This window comes from Labrus bergylta, chromosome 2 (genome assembly GCF_963930695.1).
Source record: "Labrus bergylta chromosome 2, fLabBer1.1, whole genome shotgun sequence".
In the NCBI taxonomy this organism is placed as follows: Eukaryota; Metazoa; Chordata; class Actinopteri; order Labriformes; family Labridae; genus Labrus; species Labrus bergylta.
The window spans coordinates 35,010,820-35,034,630 of record NC_089196.1 but is presented as its reverse complement, the minus strand read 5'-3'; the positions used below and the strand labels follow the sequence as shown (position 1 = coordinate 35,034,630).

General features: G+C 41.3%; 1 protein-coding gene across 1 annotated transcript in view; it reads right to left on the bottom strand.

The window, feature by feature from the left end:
• The window catches only part of LOC136181106 (NLR family CARD domain-containing protein 3-like), a 494,962-nt gene that overhangs the window by 461,465 nt on the left and 9,686 nt on the right, over nucleotides 1-23,811 (bottom strand). The window lies entirely within an intron of this gene.

Sequence of the window (23,811 nt, the reverse complement as noted above, 5' to 3'; positions counted from 1 at the left end):
CATCCTGGGCCTTATGCAAACAGGCTCAGACATTCACACATATACATCAACAATCAACAACTTTGTGCAGTGGTGTGACGAACACCATCTCCTCCTCAACACAAAAAAACTAATGAGATGGTGTTCGACCCTCGGTCTCTTGGCGACCACTCACCGGTGGTCATCCATGATCACACCATAACATAAGTAGAGTCCTACAAATATCTCGGCATCCACATAGACAATAAACTTGTGTGGAAGTCCCAGGTGGAAGAAGTGCAGACAGCCTCAGGACCTTTGGTGTGTCCCGGGAAGTGCAGCTTCTCTTCTACCATGCAGTAGTAGAGAGCCTCCTACGATATGGTATCTCTGCATGGTTTGGAAATTTGACCGTTCAGTCAAAGGCCCAAATCAACAGACTCACAAAAACAGCCATGAAAATCATGGGAGTTCATCAACACCCCAGCCTCCAAGACATCTTTCAACAAACCATAATCAGACAGGCACAAAAAATAATCTCAGACCCATCTCATGTTCTTCACCCTGAGTACCAGCTCCTCCCCTCAGGCCGACGCTACAGGGTACCCCGAGGGAGGAACAACCGTTTCAGAAATACCTTTGTTCCCTTGTCCATCAAAGCCCTCAACAGTACCTAAGCTGTAATGTGTGTGTATACGTGTGCATGTATGAGGTGGTGTGAGTGTGTGTGTGAAGATGTGTAGATGTACCTGCACTGTTTATCAGTTTAAATGTGATTACATGTACATTTTACTTTTCCATAACTATTACATATTTATGGTTTTAGTAATTCACTTGTATGGAATTTACCGATTATTTAACTGACATGTTTTACCGACGAATGAAGGTATTTTGTTATTTTTTGCTACTGCATCAGAGCTCTGTGAAGTCCAAGACAAATTTCCCACTGGGACAATAAAGTTAATCTTAATCTTAATCTTAATTAAGTTATAAATTTGCATTTATATAGAAATATTTATTTAATCTGAAAAACCATCTGAAGCTGCATGACTTCACAGGGTTCTATAGAAAACAAATGTCTTATAATAAATACTAAATAAATATTAATGTTCACCCACATCGCTGTTGACATCAGTAAATATAAAACACAGACATTCCTCTTTTTGTCAGAACAGTAACATGAACTGTATGCTTTGTAATATTGATTTATTCTGGATGTCTCATATTTATTTACAGTTTATGGATAAAACTTTGTTAATGTATTGCTCTGCTAACACTGACAAAGTCTAACTGCTCTGACAAAAAACTAATAACCATAGTTGTATATTTAAAAAAGTGTAGTTTTAAGACTTTAATAAAATGTTTGGGTTGAATATAATTCGTTTTAACTGTGTTGTAGAAAAGTTAAATGTTAACTTACTGTTGTACAGTAACATTAGCTGTTAGCTATGCTGTCAAGTGGACTGCTAACGTCGAGCTGAATGGGCGGAGTTAAGTCCCGCCGGTCCCGCCTTACTGCTATTGCTAGGTTGATCCGAAGTTAGGTTGAGACAGCAAATCCAATATGGATGCGGCCGTCGATTGGACTCATTTGCTGCCTATGTAGCAGACGGGTCAGGGTTCGTCCAGTAATATTTACAGTCTATGGTCTTTACGCCTAAGCCTCCAGCCAATCAGCACGTCTCTACCTTGTCAACTGACAATCAGAGGAAGCTGAGTCTGTTTAGTATGGAGTTAGATCAGTCTCAATTTTCATGAATGCACACAGAAGGATTCACAAATGTATTTTGTGATTTATAAGGACTCTATCCACAAAAATAGTTTTCAATACACACACAAATATTTAGCATTGTATATTAATGTAAAAAAATACACAAATAAAAAACAAGATTCACACACAAATATTTATAGTTTTATATTTAATAGAAATCCACAAATGTGTGATATACATATATATTAAAAAAACACATTTGGATCTTGTCTTGTCAGTCTGCCTTTACAAACTCTTTGTCATGTGTGAACCTCGCTGCATTTGTGTGTGGGACTTTTGAGACTCCCCTGCCGTGGTTCGATTCACAAATGGAAATGTCTGTAGCCAATCAGATGTCTCCTTCCTAATCAGCCAATCACAGTAGGGTAGATTCAATGGTATGTTTTAATGTGATCAGTTCAGCGTTACATCGCAGCGATCAGCCGAGCTGTCTGATTAAGTCGTCTTTATGTTGACGAGTACAAACAGTCTCTGTGATCGTCGTACTATAGATGGAAAGTCGTTTATCGTGCTGGGTCACGTTGTTGATGCTGGGCTCTGCTCTAAACGAGTCAGTATCTGAAGTGTATGTACAGTTTAAGCTCTGTGTGCAATAATGAACGGCCCAACTCAAGAAACGAGCCAGACTCTCTTGTTGACATACTCCGTGTCTGCAAAGACCGAGATGCCTTGTTTCATAGTGTGGGGGAATGTCTTACTGTCAGTAGCTTCCTTTAACATGAGAGAAAATGGACTTTCTAACAATTCCCAAACATGTTTCTAAAAGTTCACATCCTGTTGACTTATCCAAAGAAAGACTATCTACTGCTTCTTTGAGCTCCTCTGAAGTAATATCAGCATCACATCATTCTGCAAACTCCTCGTCTATATGAGGAAGAAGAGCTGAGAGATGGCTGAAGAAGGAGTCAGCATCCATGACAGAAAAGGCTGATGAGTCTAGTTTACCAGAGAAAGAAACCATTTCATCAAGACTGGATCAGAACTAACTTGGTCATGAACTAATAAGGCTTTGATTGGATTTCTTTCCTGCCTTCTTTTCTCTCAATGACAGAAATACTTTCCTCCCCTTCCTCCATCCATTTGACCCTGGATCTTCTGTCGGCTCCTTCAGCTTTCTTCACACAGAGTTCATCCAGCTGTGTTTGTAGAATATGTCCTTTTTGTTTATCATTGTCACAAAGTCATGTCTTATTACAGCAGCTTTTTATTTCTTTGATTATATTCATTTCTGATGATTTGTTACTTCTATTTAGAGATTTTCCAAATGTAACAGAGTGCTCCCTAAATGTGAACTTCATGAATTCCCATTTAGAGATGTAAGAAGTGATAGATTTATCCATCATCACATCAGATAAAATAACTTTCATATCTTCAGGAAAAGATCATATTTAACATCCCTCCTATAATAATGTTGGCAGTTGGATAGTTTAAGGGATTCAGTGACACTAGAGACCTCCAAAATCAACTGTTTGTTTTGAGTTAGGTTATTAAAGCCATACCTATTGACCAAAATATAAAAGTGCTCGTTAATGTCAAGTACGTAAATTATCCAATGACCATCATGAGTACTTCTAGAGGTGATGAATTTACCAGGAGGGTCACAGAACAGGAGCCTGCTGATCTAGTGGAACCAAGGTCATCCCATTGATTTATCCAGAATATTTCATCCTCTAGTTTGAAGTGTTTCTTCAGAAATATAAAATTAGCTTTTTCACCCAAACAAAATAAAAATACAGATTTTCTCTTTGTGTTTTCTCTCGAGCGTTTAGAGATACAAGACTTGTGAACACAAACTAACAACTGTTAATAAACAAACTATTCCAACCAGTTGAAATATAAAGGACACAAAAGAGAGCCTTAAACTTAACGTCCCTTCAATATCAAATAATATGAACTGAACCATCCAACCTGTGTGCAGGCCAAACGCCTGTTATTGCTGACTTACATAGACCATCAAATGTGATCTTGTATGGCGCTCCTAAGTGACTCTCTGTCCGTTGTTGAACCCAGCACCACCTTTGTAGTACGCTCGTTTTCCAGCTGCTCTTGCTCGTTGTATCTTTGGCCATAGTGCAGCTCCTGCAGCAGCAAAGAGCACCTTGGAGAAACTCCACTTGATGGACCAAATGTTGGATGGGCTAATATCCCTCCATGGATTGTTCCAGTGCCTAGCGTTGACTTACAACTTGTGGAGCAAAAGTGAGAATGGATTGAAAGAAATGTGGCTAACATTGGGCATTTGGTTGAAGATTATTTACAAAAGAAATATTATAACTACATACCTACTGATGGATCCAAAGAGCCAGAGAGTGGACATGTGGGGACAGGAGTGTTCATATCTGAGTTAGATATAGAAATATGTAAAAGAATGAATAATAAGTGATCCGTGTTTACAGCAGAACTAACTGCTATAATGTTAGGGTTGAATGGATCGAGAAGGCCAGAGAGAGTTGTTGTTTGTTCAGATTCAACTGCAGCTCTTACACGCCTGAACTCAAAAGAAACAGTAAGAGAGGACTTACTGATGGAAACAAAGATGATGTTGTTGAGATTACAAAACTGTCTCTGTATTTCTCTTCTTCCTCTCTGTCTGTATTTCTCTTCATCCTCTCTGTCTGTATTTCTCTTCATCCTCTCTGTCTGTATTTCTCTTCTTCCTCTCTGTCTGTATTTCTCTTCTTCCTCTATGTCTGTATTTCTCTTCTTCCTCTCTGTCTGTATTTCTCTTCTTCCTCTCTGTCTGTATTTCTCTTCATCCTCTCTGTATTTCTCTTCTTCCTCTCTGTCTCTGTATTTCTCTTCATCCTCTCTGTCTGTATTTCTCTTCTTCCTCTCTGTCTGTATTTCTCTTCATCCTCTCTGTCTGTATTTCTCTTCTTCCTCTCTGTCTGTATTTCTCTTCATCCTCTCTGTCTGTATTTCTCTTCTTCCTCTCTGTATTTCTCTTCTTCCTCTCTGTCTGTATTTCTCTTCATCCTCTCTGTATTTCTCTTCTTCCTCTCTGTCTCTGTATTTCTCTTCATCCTCTCTCTCTCTGTATTTCTCTTCATCCTCTCTCTCTCTGTATTTCTCTTCATCCTCTCTCTCTCTGTATTTCTCTTCATCCTCTCTGTATTTCTCTTCTTCCTCTCTGTCTCTGTATTTCTCTTCATCCTCTCTGTCTGTATTTCTCTTCTTCCTCTCTGTATGTATTTCTCTTCTTCCTCTCTGTCTCTGTATTTCTCTTCATCCTCTCTGTCTCTATATTTCTCTTCTTCCTCTCTGTCTGTATTTCTCTTCTTCCTCTCTGTCTGTATTTCTCTTCTTCCTCTCTGTCTGTATTTCTCTTCATCCTCTCTGTATTTCTCTTCTTCCTCTCTGTCTCTGTATTTCTCTTCATCCTCTCTCTCTCTGTATTTCTCTTCATCCTCTCTCTCTCTGTATTTCTCTTCATCCTCTCTGTATTTCTCTTCTTCCTCTCTGTCTCTGTATTTCTCTTCTTCCTCTCTGTCTGTATTTCTCTTCTTCCTCTCTGTCTGTATTTCTCTTCATCCTCTCTGTCTCTGTATTTCTCTTCTTCCTCTCTGTCTGTATTTCTCTTCTTCCTCTCTGTCTGTATTTCTCTTCTTCCTCTCTGTCTGTATTTCTCTTCATCCTCTCTGTCTGTATTTCTCTTCATCCTCTCTGTCTGTATTTCTCTTCATCCTCTCTGTCTGTATTTCTCTTCATCCTCTCTGTATTTCTCTTCTTCCTCTCTGTCTCTGTATTTCTCTTCATCCTCTCTGTCTCTGTATTTCTCTTCTTCCTCTCTGTCTGTATTTCTCTTCATCCTCTCTGTCTGTATTTTTCTTCATCCTCTCTGTCTGTATTTCTCTTCATCTCCTTTGTCTCCTGTGTGTGTTTTTTTATTTCATCGTCTCCACTTGTAGGAATCTGTAATCTTGTGTTCATGACGTCACAGGACTTCGGGGCCTGGTTGCCTACTGTTGTAAAAAAAAGTTCTAAGTTTTGGCAGCTTGGACATCAACCTCTCTTTTTCCTCCCTCTACATCCTTTTTTCTGCTCTGCTAGTTAAGCTTCACTTCATACTTGCTTGTTTGTTAGTTTCTATCTTCTTTCTCTTTCGCTCTTGTCTCTTTTTTCTCTCTCTGTGATGCCGTGTCAATCATTTCTTTAAAGGGATACTTCACCTGTTGAAACATGAATCTGTATTGACATTGGGTCATATATGTAGAAATGTGAAATACATTTTGAAGTTGGTGCCTTCTTGACCGAGAAAAGGCAGAAAGTGTCTTTTTGGCTCATGTGGATGAAAGACACCAGCTCCCAGAATGCACAGCAACGCAGGCCACTCCCACTAAGGTCCTCTATTCACAGAAATTTGCTACAACACATACGGCCGTTTCCTCAACTGATTCAGAGATTTCTTCCAGAAGGAATTGGCATCTTGTAAATTCCTATGTCTGTGTCCATAGGCAAACAGTGAGAGCACCAACACTACCAGTCCACCCCAGCTCGAGCCGGCCCCGGCTCCTCGTCCTCACCGCCGCCGACAGTCAGGCCTTATGAAATAAGGCCTGCTGACATAAGGCCTGCCTGTCTGCAGCAGTCATATCACCGCAATATTGCGGCTTGTAGAGATAGCCACAATCATCCGACTCGAGGACCTTCAAACTTCATCCATATCAGTTTTTTTCGGCATTATCAGCTTTCTCCATAGAGCCTGTTAGCAGGATGCACGACCATTCAAAAATACTACCAGGTTTCTAATGATACAAAGCTTAATGCAAATGGCTGAAGTATCTCTTTGAACACGTTGTCCACTAACGGTGCATTCAGGTGGTGTCAGACACATCGGAAAAACAAGATTCCTAGTTGTAAAATGCACATGAACACCTGCTCAAGTCGGAAAAACAACTCGTCACTCGGAAAAGAATGAGGTGCTCGACTTCCTGACTTGACGTCATCACATAGGGGGCAAAATATGTTTAGTTAATGTTTACATACTTTTTAATAATTCACGTATATGGACATCAACTTTTTACTCAAATATAACTGTAACAGTAACATTTCACTGATCTTCTTTGGAGCATCAACGCTTTGTTGCTGTTGTTACAACATTCAGATTTTCTGAACTGAAATCAAGTCGAAAGAACGACTTCCTAACTCGGAAACTTGGAGCACCTGAGCAGCACCTGAATGCACCATAAGACCTGAGGGTCATGATGGAATAGTCCATGTAGTGCAGCTGGAGGGGGGAGGGGCCCTGAGACATGATTTATAGATGAACATTCTTCTGATAATAACTTTTTGCGTATGGGTTTTTAGAAAAACATAATAACTTACCACAAAGTTTAAAAAATAAAAATAATTTTAAACAAGATTTTTTGGTAGGTAGGACAGAATCAGAAACCAATGAGAGAGAGTGGGGAATGACATGAGCCACAGGTCGGATTTGAACCCGGGATGCCCGCCCTCCAGGACTTAATGATGATGAGGAGAAACCTCAGTCCTCACAGCCTTAAGGGCCTTTCAGATAGGATGCGGCTAGCAGTGCGCGCCGCTGTCAAGCCCATTCATCTCCTTGCCGCCGAGTCGCATTAATATTTAAAAATCAGTCTATAAGTACCGTTAATGTTTGTTTACTGTGTCCTGCAGATCTCCAGCAGCTGTTGGTGAGTAAAGAAGAGCTTCCATCTGAGCAGCAGGAGTGGAGCCACATTCTGGACCAGGAGGACACTAAGCCCCAACACATTAAAGAAGAACATGAGGAACTGTGGAGCAGTCAGGAGGAAGAACAGCTTCAAGAACTGGAGGAGAAAGAGAAAGTCTGAAATGTTAGTTCACACAGGAGAGAAAGCCTTCAGCTGCTCTGTTTGCAGTAAAGGTTTTTCAATCGGGAGAGACTTAATTGAGAATGAACAATTATTTATTTACAATAAATGTGCAACAATTAATTTGGAATATACAAAGTCTTTGGGGGATTAGACTCCATCGTGACGACTTCACGCTCGGAAGGTAATAACGCCGACAGCAGGTTAGGAGACCCCCCTATGGAGTCTAGACACTGGTGGTTAAGGTGAATGGAAGCTGCGATGAGGGATTGGTATCCGAGCCTGATCTGAACTCTGCTGAGCTGGAATGGAGGTGCCTGGGGCGGTGGTGGGTTACAGCGGTTACCTGAAAAGACAGAAGGGCTGCGGAAGAGAGAGAGCTGTTGTAGCCTTTTTGCTGCTGTAGAATGATTGGATGGGAGAGGTTGTGCCCAAATCTGATTGGTTGATCACTTGAAGAAAACGGCCACAACAGCTGATCACCAGAGAAGGAAGACAGAGGAAGTAGTAGGGGGAGTGGTTTAGGTTGAAGTGAAAGGATGAATGAAAGAGTGAAAGAATATAACTAGTCTTCCTGTCTAAACTTACGCTGAGCTCCATTTCAATCAGGAGAGACTTAATTGAGAATGAACAATTATTTATTTACAATAAATGTGCAACAATTAATTTGGAATGTGCAAAGTCTTTGGGGGATTAGACTCCATCGTGACGACTTCACGCTCGGAAGATAATGAAGCCGACAGCAGGTTAGGAGACCCCCCAAAATAAAAGTGAGAAAGGAAACACCCTTATTGTATGTCTTACCTTATTGGCTGTTTGGATATCTGTGTGGGAAATTACAGTTAGATGGAGTAATAACCATGATAATTTATTGATTAGACATGAATAGGCATACATTTTGCAGATGGTGATTTACTGGGTCATGATGCCCGGTATGTCTAGGTATTTGACCTGACAATGGCTCGCATGACCCGCTAAACTGCCCTATAGTCGTGTGGCCCGGCATGTATGGGGTCCGTCGACCCGCATGTGGCCTGGCACGACTCTAATGCCTGACCTATAGTCGTGTGGCCCGGCACGTTTCGGTCCGTCAACCACCTAACGTGTGGCCCGGCACGACTGCTAATGAGCTATAGTCATGAGGCCTGCCTGATGGGTCTGCTGCCCTAACAAGTGGCTCCTCATCACGATTGATAAGCCCTAAAGTCATGTGCCCGGCATGTTGGGGTCCGTTGAGCGCTTGACATGTGGCATGCGTGACGCTAAACTGCCCTATAGTCATGTGGCCCGGCACGTGAGGTCCGTCGACCTCTGACGTGTGGCCCGGCATGACTAGTCTGTAGACTGACATATAGACATCTGGCCCGGCGTATTGGAGGTCTGACTTGACCTGACACGTGACCAGCTTGATTGCATGACATTTGAAGCATCGGAAGACGCCAGTGTTTTAGAAGAAGCTTTATTGATATGACATGAATAGGCATACACTTTGTGCTTGAATGACATTTGAAGCATCGAATGACGCCAGTGTTTTCGAATAAAAACTACGACCAGTCACGTATTAAATGACAGCGATATTCACCACCACCAGTTATATGAATTTCTTACCAGTAGTTAGGGTTTAAGGGATCTTTGGTTTCCCAAACTCGTACTGATATCTGGAAAATAAAGGACTTGAGGCAGGGTAGACCATCGCCCGAGTTGTTGAGAGAAGAGGACGTGATGCCTTGACCCACTGCCGTTGTGCAGCGCCTATACTAAATGAATGCCCTGAATGATGTCATATGCCTCGGCTTGTCTAGGATCCGTGACCTGACGAGTGCCCGTCATGACTTAAGTTGTGGTCATGTGTCTTGGCCTGTCTGGGGGCCGTTTGACCCGGCATGTGGCCAGCATGACATGGCTCTGATTGACCTTTGTGGATAAATCAACTGATGCGTGCCTGCTGACAAGGATTTCCTGATCAAGACAGCATAGGACAGAAAATTATTTTCCAAAGCACTTACCATGGGACATGCGTGAAAGCAATTGCCGCAAAATCTTACAGCCATACACAATGATCGTGCACATTAATGTAACCACATTGGAGATGAAGCAATGATGTAGTACAAGCTGCATTAAACTGTAAGTCTCAACCTTGACACTTGCCCGTATGTATGATCAAGTTGGATGATGTTTAAAAGCATATAAATGAATTGGTCTTATACCGACTCATGACCGAAGCTGAGTTCATCACTGGGTGTTATTTACCTGGAATGAATGCCGGGGTACAATAAGCAGGCCATACGGTAACCGTGAAGGAATTCACTGACGGCAGAATTACATTTTACGGAAGACTTATCTGGTCATGTTTCAAATATCCGCTTTGCATTAAATGCTTAGATTGTAGTCTGCCCTGACTATCTGGAAGTGAAGTTCCCCCCCAAAACCTAGGGATGTCTACATCCCTGAGAAAATATGATGATCGGCTTAGCATTAAAACTTTATGTAACTGTTGCAACAACTGCTGGAATTTAAATCGTAGCTCCTAAATGAAACTGTACTTTGATTGATCATCGGTTTCTGATCCTATCTACAGCATAGTGATTTGACTTGATAGAACCGTCACCTACAGTTTTCACTTGCCACTCTTATTAAAACTGTGATGCTGTTGGACGTACAGTTGCTGGTACAGGTTGAGGGGCATTAAGAAATCCTAGATACCTGGTTAGCATCGACAACCTAGTGGGAAATCCACATGGCACTTTAACCTACAATATTAACGTCACCATACCATGTAGAGCTGGTTAAGAATTTGATTCATCAATGCATTGCAGTTTTTTTTTTCATTGTAATGACACCCCTCTCCACTTGGGGGCGCTGTGAATTTTGAATGTAACGCCACCCCCCTCCACAGGGGCACTGTGAATTCAAGTCAGGCACATTTTGCACTTTAGATCATACTGTACTTTCATGTTTTATTCTAGAGTAATGCAAATATAAATTCAATTTTTTAAACCAGTTTGTTTTAAACAAATATAAACATAACGAGACCCGATGACCATGAAAAGTTTGGTGAGTTTTAGCGCACGTTCGGGGCCTCAAAATCACGTTTAAAGTGGAGGAAGAAGAAAATAATAATTCCTTGGGTTTCAAGAGGGTCCGTGCTTCAGGTCAGTGCTTCAGGCCCTAATTATTTAACGAATATAAGAAGGTACCGTGAGTAGTTATCTCGGTATTTCTCTCACCTATGTGTAATGTTGAATCGATATCAAGCATAATGATCCATATCGAATCTTGACCCAAAGAATTGAAATCGAATCGTGAGGTTGTGGACGATACCCAGCTCAATACCATGCCAGTTTCCGGGTGCTAAATTTGCTTATGCATTAGCAGAAATAAAGACTTGCCCTGCACCAACTCGCTGAATTTGAGTGTTCTCCCGTCTTACATGCCTGCAAGATGGCTGTGAGAGAGTAACAACGTCCTGTCATTAAAACTAAACTTTTGAATTACAGTGATATTCTGGCTGTTACATGGTTTAAAATGAGCAAATCACTTCCAGTCTGTTAAGTTCTTAGCCTACATTGACGTTTCCAGGTATTTAATCACTTAAATAGTCTATTTCTAAGGGATGATCTTGTTTGCATGAATTGTCAAGCGCTGCTTTTAGTTTGATCTGGCTTCAGCTTATCTACTTGAAGAACATTTTATAACAGAGTGGTGATTTTAAACTCAGTGACAATCAAGTTAACATGTGAGCGTGCCCAGTAAGAATATTGTTTGTTAACTAACATATTACTTTTTATTAATTAATTTTTAAATAATTTCGGTCTTTCATAATGTGATTTTGGCCGAACCTCATATCAGGAACAGTTGAGATGAGATGAGATGAGATTCAACTTTATTGTCATTACACATATACAAGTATAGAGTAACGAAATGAGGTTTGGCATCTCACCAGAAGTGCAAATTAGCAGAAAGTGCAAGAGTCTGTGCTATGTACAGTAATTGAGTGCAAGAGTCTGTGCTATGTACAGTAATTCTGTGCTATGTACAGTAATTGCAAAATTTACAGATGTAGACAAAAAAAGTGAATTATGAGGTATATCTGGATGGCTGGATTAATGGGATGCAATAAATATAAATAAATGCTATAAATAAGTAATGTTACAAAATAAGTGTGTTATTAGGATTATAATATACAGATTAAGATGCAGTGAGCATGCTATACTAATAATATACAGATTAAGGTGCAGTGAGCATGCTATACTAATAATATACAGATTAAGATGCAGTGAGCATGTTATACAAGTTTACAGATAATTTAAAGAATATGAACATACTATAATACAATAATACAGATGGATGAGAGATGTGTGTGTGTGACCAGGAGGAGTGATGGGGGGATGATGGGTGTGAGGTGATATGGAGGGGAAAAGGGGGGGGTCAGCAGGGTGCGGAGAGAGAGAGGGAGAGAGAGAGAGAGACAGAGTTCAGAGTTCGGGGGGTAGAGTTCAGTAGAGAGACAGCTCTGGGGAAAAAGCTGTTCCTCAGTCTGCTGGTTCTGGTCCGGAGGCTTCTGAAGCGCCTGCCGGAGGGCAGGAAGGTAAACAGTCTGTGGGCAGGGTGGGAGGAGTCTTTAAGGATGCCACGAGCTCGCCGCAGACAGCGTGTTCTTTGGACATCCTCAATGGCAGGAAGTGGACACCTTGTGATGCGCTGGGCGGTTTTTACCACCCGCTGTAGTGCCTTACGGTCTGCGACAGAGCAGTTTCCGTACCAGACTGAGACACTGCTGGTCAGGATGCTCTCGATCACACAGCGGTAGAAGTTCATCAGTACAGCTGAAGACAGGTGGTGTCTCTTCAGTGTCCTCAGGAAAAAGAGGCGTTGATGAGCCTTCTTAACCAGACTGGAGGTGTTAGTGGACCAGGAGAGGTCCTCTGTGATGTGGGTCCCCAGGAACTTGAAGCTGGAGACACGTTCAACAGCCATCCCGTTGATGTGAATGGGGTTGTGCGTGCTTCCTCTTTCTCTCCTGAAGTCCACGATGATCTCCTTCGTCTTGCTGGTGTTGAGGAGCAGGTTGTTGTCAGCACACCAGGCGGCCAGATGCTGTACCTCCTCCCTGTAGGCCGTGTCATCGTTGTTGCTGATGAGGCCAATCACCGCTGTATCGTCCGCAAACTTGATGATGGTGTTGGATCCATGTACAGGTCTGCAGTCGTGGGTGAAGAGGGAGTAGAGGAATGGGCTCAGCACACAGCCCTGTGGTACGCCTGTGTTGAGTGTGATGGTGGTGGAGCAGGTGTGTCCTGACCTAACATACTGGGGTCTGTTGGTCAGAAAGTCTATTATCCAGTGACGGAGGGAGGAGTTGAAGCCCAGGTCTCCGAGTTTAGTGTTCAACTTGGAGGGGATGACAGAGTTGAATGCTGAGCTAAAATCAACAAACAGCATTCGTGCGTATGTGTTGTTATTGTCCAGATGAGTGAGCACAGAGTGCAGCGCAGTGGAGACTGCATCCTCTGTACTCCTATTGCTGCGGTAGGCAAACTGGAATGGGTCCAGTGTGGGTGGGAGGCAGTTTTTCAGGTGTGCTAGGACCAGTCGCTCAAAGCACTTCATTATGATGGGTGTGAGTGCCACAGGGCGGTAGTTGTTCAGGCCTGTCGGGCTGGAGTGTTTCGGCACTGGGACAATGGAGGTGGCTTTGAAGCATGCTGGCACAGCTGCTTGGGCGAGGGACAGGTTGAAGATGTCCGTAAAAACCTCAGTGAGCTGCTCCGCACATGCCCTAAGCACGCGCCCGGGGGTGCCGTCTGGACCAGCAGCCTTTCTAGCGTTGATCCGGCTCAGTGCAGCGTGGACGTCTGTGGAGGTGAGTGAGAGGGGATGGTTGTCTGCAGGAGGTCTGTTCGTGGTCTGTGTCTCTCTGTTGTCTCTATCGAAACGAGCATAAAAGTGATTTAGCTCGTTCAGGAAGGAGACATCTGTGGTTATCGGGGTGGAGTTTCTGGGTTTATAGTCACTGATGGCCTGGATGCCCTGCCACATGCGTCTGGGGTCGGAGTTGGAGAAGTGTTCCTCTACCTTCAGCTTGTAGCAGTGCTTGGCCTTGATGATGCCCCTCCTCAGGTTTGCCCTGGATACGCTGTAGGCCATTGCATCATCTGATCTGAAGGCGATGTTGTGGGCCTTCAGCAGGAGACGCACCTCCTTGTTCATCCATGGCTTCTGATTTGGGTACGTGGTGATCTGCTTCCATGTTGTAACACTGTCGATGGTGGTGTTGATATAATCCAGCACAGAAGAAGTGTAGGTGTCAATGTTCGTGTGAGAGCCCAAGGTAGCCTGCGAAGCAAACATACTCCAGTCTGTGTGATGGAACTTGTCCTGAAGTACAGAGTCTGTCCCCGCTGGCCACACTTTAATCGTTGTTACTGATGGCTTCACACGTTGGATGAGTGGGGAGTACTTGGGGATGAGGAACAAAGAAAGGTGGTCTGACTGTCCCAGGTGGGGGAGGGGGGTCGTGGTGTAGGCTCCTGCGATGTTTGTGTAAACATGGTCCAAAGTTTTGTTTCCTCTTGTATTGCAGGAAACATGCTGGTGAAATTTAGGGAGCACTGTCTTTAAGTTTGAGTGATTAAAATCACCTGCAACTATAAATGCAGCCTCCGGGTGAGCAGTCTGTTGTTTACTGATAGCGGTGTAAAGTTCCTTCATAGCAGCTTTAGCATCGGCATCAGGGGGGATGTAGGCTGCAGTTACAATAGTGGAGCTGAGCTCCCTTGGCTGATAGAAAGGTCTACATTTAACCATGAGAAACTCAATGTTAGCTGAGCAGTGTCTCCCAATAATGACAGAGTCTGTGCACCAAGCTTTGTTAATATAAATGCACAGCCCTCCTCCTCTGGTCTTACCGGAGTCCTCTGCTGTTCTGTCTGCTTGGTGTGTGTGGCGACCGGCTAGCTTGATAGCATCGTCCGGTACTCCGTTGTTTAGCCATGTTTCCGTGAAGATCATGACATTACAGTCCATAATTCTCTTGCTGTGGATGATGCGAAGTCGTAACTCGTCCATTTTGTTCACCAAAGACCGCACATTAGCGAGGAAAATGCTGGGTAACGGGAGACGGTGCGGTGTTAGCTTTAGCTTAGCCCTTATACCTCCGCGCTTCCCCCGCCTTTGTTTACGGTCTCGACGCCGCCTGCGAGCACTTCCGCCCGGCCGGGTAGAGTGCGTAGCCTCGGGTGTTTTGGCGATCTCAGGGATGAGTCGAAGATTGGTGATTAAATCGTCAGGGAGGTGTATTCCGATATCCAAAAGTTCCTGTCGGGTGTAGGATGTTAAGGCGAGGCTGTTCCGTGCGAACAGACCCGAAATTAACAATAAAATGACTGCAAAATTGCAAATCTGAGAGAGACGCTGGGCCTCGCGATGCGCTCGCGCCGCCATCTTGGTCAATTGGTTCAATTAGTTGTGCAACATTAGTATGACTACCATCTGTTGGACAGAGATTGCAAAGCATATTTGTAGAGCGAGACACCAGCCGAGGAATTAGATAATGAGCCATACATGCTGGAAAATAACTATTATTAGAATGACTGGCTGACGTTTTCCTGGTTTAATGAAGAAAATACATAGAACTACCCTGAGTGAACGTGAAGTCTTAAACTCCTGATACAGTCAATTTATGCCTGTTGTACAATGATTAGAAGTAACTTACTAAAGAGCTTTGAATTAAGGTTCTTTATTTATTGGTACTCGAGTAAATGTGGATTACTCAAAACCTTCCTCATGAGACATTAAGAAGAGTGGACTTTTGTTGTTATAAATCTCTCTAGGCCTACCTTTAAGAAATGGAGCATGAAATTGATCGGTCTGATTTATGTTATTATTATTTAGCAGACCTGGTATGCTGATTTCTACCGCTTTATCGCCACTTGTTGACTATTCCCCTCGTTGATTTAAATAATTCTTGTAAATCGGGTAAAAGAGAGAAGATGCATTGATATTGGACGCCACGATCCCCGACGCGTGCACGTGACGCTGAGAAAATTACTGAAAGATTCAGATTGAATGATCAGCCCATAGCTGATTTGAATTAAACATGATATCCTACTGGACCATGTGACTGAACGACGGAACACACAGTGTGAAAAGTAAGATGAAATAACGGAGTCTTTCTCAAACTGTTAAGGATAACCTATGACTGAAGAATTATGCTCCGCGGCTGCAGCTTGTTAACCGGTTGACTCCCCGGAGTATGCAGCTGATCACCTGAGCGGTGTGTCATGGCAGGGACAGGTGATTTGCGCCACTGAGCCAGGCAGTGATTGAAGCCAATTATGCAAAACAGTTAAATTATTTAACCACGGTGATGAGATAAACAAAACCCTGATAAAGTCTATAAAAATATGTTTTGATCCTAATTCCCCTGATTCATTATAAATAATAGCCTACTTAGTCAGTGCCAAACATAGTGATAGCCTTTCTATCGAAACAAATAAAGGTATCGGGGAGTTTCCCCTTTTATTTACCTGAGACGGCAGGTAACAGCGATGATGTTTGCTCACCTGTGCTGCTGAGCAGCGGAGACCAGAAGCTGTGTGGCTTCACTGTAAATTGAACCTGACACAGACTGCAACCTGTCTGCAATCGTGATTCGTGAGGGACGCAGATGATGAGACGGGGATATTATTCGAGCGCGGACACTGTGACAGACAGCTTGGAGATGACCAGAGACTGCAGATAGCCTAGTGATCATGCTGCTTCCTGCACCGGCGTGACCTGCCGAGCCCGAGAGGCTGACAACGTGAACGAGTGGAGATGACTTTCTCCTTTTTGAGCTGACTCTGCAGCTAAGCTATTGCTACCACTGCCCGAATGAACGTATTGGTAAGTGTGTGTTTACAGCGGTTGCCTGAAAAGACAGAAGGGCTGTGGAAGAGAGAGAACTGTTTTAGCCTTTCTGCTGCTGCAGAATGATTGGATGGGAGAGGTTGTGCCCAAATCTGATTGGTTGATCACTTGAAGAAAACGCCCACAACAGCTGATCACCAGAGAAGGGAGACAGAGGACGTAGTAGGGGGAGTGGTTTAGGTTGAAGTGAAAGGATGAATGAATGAGTGAAAGAAGATAACCAGTCTTCCTGTCTGAATTTACACTGAGCTCCATATGCTGTAGAAGAAGCATGAAGAACTCAAAACTCTGTACACTTCCCTGACAAAGTCAGTTAAATTAGAATGATTACAGCCAAAAATGAAAAACATTGATAAACGGATACGAGGCAGCAAAGATATATTCCAATACCGTTTAATTCCTGGATACACCACAAAGTATCATCTCTGACTTACAGACTACGGCACAGGACATTTGAAATTGGAAATCCGGTACCTTGTCTTGTTCATGATTGTCCATGCTCCTTTAAAACTTTGAATGCCCTACGCACACATCTTTCAAGATATCATCCAGAAGATGAAACTAGAGGGCCAGGAGTCATCTTCTGTTTTACATGTTTAATTTGCTCAACTCAACATCCCTCTAAAAAATAATATTTTCTTCACGTTGGTAATCACCTGAGGAGATATGAAACTGTAGAGTGTGTTTTTGTTGGATGAACATCTTTTGTTGGCATCATCTTCTGTATGTTAAAGGCTGCTTGAAATGCTGTACCTTTAATAAAGTCTGATAAAAAGTGTTACTTTCGTCAAGCATTAAATGTCATTGTATCTTACTTAAGTAATATTTATTCTGTATTTTCTGATCGACTAATTCTAATCTCACACTAAAATGTAGGTCATAACGCGAACATGTATGTAATTGCCAAGAAATTATTATATTTACATTTTAATTAATTTTATTAAGGAAAATTAAAAAATGCACTGAATATAAAGATTAGCATTACTCAATTTCATATCATTTATATATCAAATTTTATTATTTATATCAGTACCTTTTACTAATTTAGACATTTCTCTTATTGATATCTACTTAATCTTTTTGTTTAAATTTGGTTAATTTATTTTTGTGCTTTATTTGAATCTACTCAATTTAAACAAGTAATTCTTAAGGGTCTGATTTGAGTAACATTAACTCAACTTTTAACATAGTTAGATTTAATTAATAATATTGCATGCAATCTGTTGCCTCAATTTTATAGAGTAGTTATGGTGTATCTTTTTTTTTTACAGTGCAGTTAAAGTTAAACAACTTTCGACTTGCTCAAAACATTCAATTATTTTCTGAATTGTAACCCTTTAAATGCAAGGTTATTAGTTGAATGATGATTAGAGTCTTGGATATGTGACAAACTAGTAACAAAGTTGATTTGATTGCATTAGTCTTTTTTATTTAACCTCTGGACACCTTGGTTGCCAAAATGTTCTCACAAAATCTGCAATAAAATGATCAATATTTGCTTTTGTATTTTGCTGTTTTCTACACTTTCTATGAGCTTCTTGTTGTGCATATCTTGTTTTTACTAAGCAGTCTTTGTTTTTCTTTTGTTTTTTTGTTTCTCAACAATAGTCAAAGAGCCAATTTCTTCTGTCGTTGCTTCACAGGAGGCTTTGCCCGAGAACAGGCACTTAACTTTATTTGGATGCATTTCTTTGTTTCTTCTATTTTGTAAAATATTTGTATTAATATTTTGTGTTCACTCTATATTATAGAATGCCCATTGTTTCACAAATGCTCATCTTCTCTCTCCAGATGCAATCATAAAACAATTAACCGGTTTCCAACGGTGGCGCTGCTCTGTAGCGACCCGGGCTGCCTCGTGCTAAGAACCCGAAGTATTTATATACTTAATAATGTTATCGTTTTATGTTTGATGTGAAGGATGATGTTGATGTTTTTTTTTATTGCTGCAGCACGGGTGAAGAGCTGAAGACAAATTTCTCACTTTGTGAGACAATAAAGTTAATCCTGTCCCCTGCTATCCCTCGGCCATCTGTGACCACTTCTACTCCCTGCACTGTTTGATATTGTTTGTTCTGTTAAACTAGTTATTTGTATTTATTTATATGAAATATTAGAGTTATTACCATTTTATTCATGTTTGTTTAGAAGTATAAAAATATAAAAAAGTAAATAAATTCTGTTGAATATAAAGATGTATGAATGTTTTCATTAAGTCTATGAATATTGTCTTTGATGGTTAAACTCTGCAATATAAGGGGCAACTGCTGAAATCTGCATAAATACAAATTTCTTGCAATAAATTCTGACTGCAGCGATGTGATTGTTGCAAATCCTTTCATTGGGATAACAATGCAACTGAATTTACTTGCACAGCCCTATAGCCTACCCTGACCTATGTTTTAATTCTGTTCTTTTAAAGGAGGATTATTATGATTCCAAAGAGGTGGAGAATCTCAAGTCCCTGGAAGAAATACGACTGCAGACTTTCACTTTAAACTTGAAAAATAAGGAACTGAAGACTGGTAAGAGACCACGTAGGTGCTCAGAGTGCGATAAAAGATTTAACGTAAAAGGAATCTTGACCAGACACATGATGATTCACACTGGAGAAAAACCCTTCAGCTGCTCTCAATGTGAGAAAGTATTTACCCATAAGGCCAGTCTGACATGTCACATGGCAATTCACAGAGGGGAGAAACCCTTCAGTTAACCTTTTTGCAGTAAAGCATTTTAACAAAAAGCCAACACATTTTAGTTCATACAGGAGAGAAACCCTTCAGCTGCTCTGAGTGTGGTAAAAGGTTTAGTTTTGAGGGAAATCTGACCAAACACATGATGATTCACACTGGAGAGAAACAATATCGCTGCTGTCACTGTGAGAAAAGATTTACCCATAAGGCTAGTCTGACATATCACATGGCAATTCACAGAGAGAAATCCCTTAGATGCTCTAAGTGTGGTAAAACAATTTAGACAAAAGGGGGGTCTGAAGTCACACATGTTAGATCACACAGGAGAGAAAGCCTTCAGCTGCTCTGTTTGCAGTCGAGGTTTTTCCCAAAGAGGAAATCTGACCAGACACATGTTAGTCCACACTGGAGAGAAATGTTAATCCTGTGCAATGGTAAAACTGATCCAGAGGAATCCAAGTTAACAACATCACTAATTTGTATTCATAAGTATGTATTGACTAACAGATGTTTAAGTGCAGTTATAAAGGGATATAAGACAATCCTGTTGACAGAAATCTGTCTCTACTTTTTTGACATTGATGTTTTGTTGCTGACATATGAACCAGTGAGTTGGGAGCAGCTATGACGTTTGAATTGAAAGGGTTTATATGAAACAGTTACAGTGTAAGGATCCTTCTTCTCTCCTGATATCTTCTCTTCTTTCTGTCACTCTGTTTCCTTGGAGGCCTCTGTGTTGGGTAGCACAAGTTCTTCAGACAGCTCATGTGTAACCTTGGAATAAATAAACTGATGTAGAGTGAGAAAGACTTTCATCTACTTGTGTTATTTTGTGTCGAGTGTCTAAAGTGTCTTTGGTAAAGAAAAGGAGTTCAGCAGATCCTGATGCAGAGCGACCACAGTCAGGTCAGGTCGATGTCGATTTCACTGAAAACCTGTAAGCCTTAATAAGAATCCTGCAGTCAGAATACAAAATAAAGAAAATCACAAACTGAATGATAACACCTGTAGATGTCATCTGGCATTCTGGATTTACTCAACATCTTGTTAGAAGAAACGATAGAGATGCATTATAGCCTTCAGTGTGTGTAACTAAATGGTATATGGTAAAAAAACACTTCAATGGTGTGTTTATTTGTTCTGTTATCATTTCTCTCTTTGGCTTCCTTTTTGCTGCTTCACTGCTTTTTATACATTTTCAGCTAAGAGGAAAATGATTCTTCGATTGGTCTTGGCGCTATCCAATTCTCACGGTAACCTGACTCGTCATCAATCTTAAAACTTTTCTTATTTCAATAAAAGTAACTGCTTTCATTTATCAATATTTCACCTCCAAGCAGACCCTTATTCTAAAAGACTGAACACATTGGTTTGGGTTAGGCCACGATAGTAAAAGAGTTCAAAGAGGAGACTTTAATGCAGCGAGGTTACAACTGTTTATTGTGTGTGGTTCTGAAAAGCAAGGAAAATATCTATGAACAAAATTCTTCACATATACATTCCTATTATAATTGTAAAGTAATCTGGGGAAGCAGTTTTCCACTTATACAATGTTAACCATGCATCTTTTAGCATCCTTACCTTCCTTTTTCTCATTTTAACACCAAACAACACAAATCAGAATTGAAGTTAATATAACCATTAAATGAATCTGAATTTTAGTATCTATTCAGTTCTTTATCTTTTGTTTACAATTTAAACAAACCAGTTAAATGTGTTCAATATTAATTATTATTTACCCTTCTAATGTAATTGTTTCCTGTGAACACTACACGATAAAACCAGAATGCAGAGTGCATCACTATGAAATAAACAGCCTACATTAAATACATGTCACCATTCAAACATTCTGAACAGATAATTACCAAAGAACACAGCACACTCACCAAAGGTATCTCTGCTGTCTTCCTTTCATTGAATTCAGCCTGAAAGTGTCTCAGCCTCTCACCTCACTCCTGCTCTCACACACACCGCTGACACTCCTGTCTGTCAGTTAGAGCCACTCAGCAGGTTTACACACCTGGCTCACAAAGGTTACCTGATTTCCTGACCTGCTCAGTGCTGCTCTCCAGTGTTCAATACAAACTTTAAATAAAGGCTGACAACAGAGATAACCTGATAAGTACTAATAAAGCTGATTAACCTTTAAACACAAAGTAAATAAAAGCATATAAATATTTAAATTTTCAGTTTGTCCTTAGATTTTAACAAAACAAAGACTGATTAAAAAAAATCCCCCAGACACCAAACATTTGTTAGATGGAAAATAACTTTTTTTTTGTGTCTTTTTTCATTAAAAATATTATCATCATGTAATCAATTTGGCATTTAAAGGGTTAAAATCCTGATAATTATTCAATATTTGATCGTTTTGATCAGGACTGAAGTTGATCAAAAGATTTAACCCAAAAAACAGAAAAAAAATTAATCTGTATTATTTTTATAGCAGTTTTTTGGAAGTGAACATTTTTGTCCTTAATGACTCAAGAGGGTAGTACATTTTAAATCTGATGCTACACAAAAACTAATAATGCATCAAAGTCAATATTTTGTATAATCTTTGACATATCCAAGACTGATTTTAAAAAAATCCCACAGCCACCAAATATTTGTTATATGGAAAATAACTTTTTTTTTCACAAATAACAACAGTGATCAAGTAATCAAATTGGCATCTAAAGGCTTAAAATCCTCAAAATGATTGAATGTTTGGTAGTTTTGAGCAGGGCTGAAGTTGTTTAAGAGATTTATGCAGAAAGAAGCAAAAAACAAAAGTAATCTGTTTTATGAAGTGGACATTTTTGTCCTTAATGACTTAAGAGGGTAGTAAATTAAACTGATGCCTGAGGGTTTAAAGTGTGTCTTATACAGCAGATTTGATGGTAATAACAGCTTATTTCAAGGACCTTCATATAAAGTGTTACCCAAGAAGAACTTTTGTTTAAACAGATGTCATGAAACACTTTAGACTGTGTGTGGGGGCGAGTGAGTGAGGAGAGAGAGTACGAGGTGAGAGAGTGTGTTCTTCAGGTGTGAGCGAGAGGCACGTTATGATGCCGGGGACCGGAGCAGAATAAGCAGGAGAATGTATGAACTTGGAGAGGGAGGGGGGCACGGGGGTAAACTCCCCCACTCACTCCTTTCATGCCGTTATCAGCCGCAACATGATACAATGTTTGCCCCACACACACACACACACACACACACTTGAGTCCCCACAGTTCGCCAAGTCGGGTGACGAGGCTTTTATAGGTTTGGTGACGTGGGGCTGTACTCCTACGTCATACTGTACTCCAAAAAAACTGTTAGAGTTTTTCAAATGGAAGGGCAGACACTATGCACATTTCTAACACAATATTTCAAATTTCAATACTTTGTACTCAAATGTCGAGATTGGGACTTGGATTGATCCATAACACTACTTAATACTCAAATACAGAGGTTTAGAGTTGAAGAAAGTGGTTTTAGGGTTTAGTTACTCTTTAACCAGAGCTGTCTCAGTGCTGCGGTTTGGTCCAAAACCTGACTGGAAGACATCCAAACAGTTGTTCAATATCAAGAAGTTATTTAACTTCTGAAACACAGCTTTGTCTATCATTTGACCTAACAGAGGAAGATTTGATATAGGCCTGTAATGATTCATTATTGTCTAGATTGTTCTTTTCTAGTAGTGGCTTGATGACTGCTGTTTTCAGGGCCTGTGGGAAGACACCTGAGAGACAAGTTTACCATTTGTAACAGATCTGGAGCCATGACTCCTCCTCCTGCTGCCAATATCAAGACAGCAGGAGGAGGACTTTAATTGTTTAATTGTCACTTGTTTTTTATTGGTGAGATCAGAACAATACAGACATTAAAGAAGGGGGTCCATTGTTTTTCTGTGATGTAGAACATTTAACCCCCATTACCACCCCCACCCCCCATTATCACACCCCCCAACCATGAAACAGACCAGCTGGACAGAGTGAACAGAGTCAGCTGATCTTCAGTCAGCAGTGTTTCTCAGACCGACAGACCACACAGAGACACTGAAGAACCAGGAGACCAGAACATAAACCCAGGATAGAGAGGTTCAGTGAATGTGGTGTTGAAGGTGTGGAGGTGGATCAGTGTGTCAGAGGAGACTCTGTAGAAGGACAGAGAGCCAGCAGGACAGTCCACATACACTGCTACTCTGTGAGAGACAGAGGAGGAGGAGGAGGAGGAGGAAGAGGAGGAGGAAGAAGAGGAGGAGGAGGAAGAGGAGGAGGAGGAGGAGGAGGAGGAGGAAGAAGAGGAGGAGGAGGAAGAGGAGGAGGAGGAGGAGGAGATCTCTGTTACTCCGTTCTTGTGCCTGACAGAGTAACCTCTATCAGAGCAGATCAGACTCCAGGACTGATCATTAACATCCAAACCAACATTCATTACTGCCTCCTCTCCTTCTGATTCCTCTGTAACTCACTGATACATTAACATGTCCTCTCCACTCGACCTCCCAGTAACAGCGACCAGTCAGACCAGTCCTACACAGCAGCTGAGAACACCAGTGTTCAAATCTGTCTGGATGATCAGGATATGACTGAAGCTCCTCCCCCCATGTCACCTTCCTGTTGTTGTCAGACAGTTTCAGTTTTCTGCTCACTGTGTTTGTGTCCAGTTCCAGCTCACAGGCGTCTGATGGAGAGAA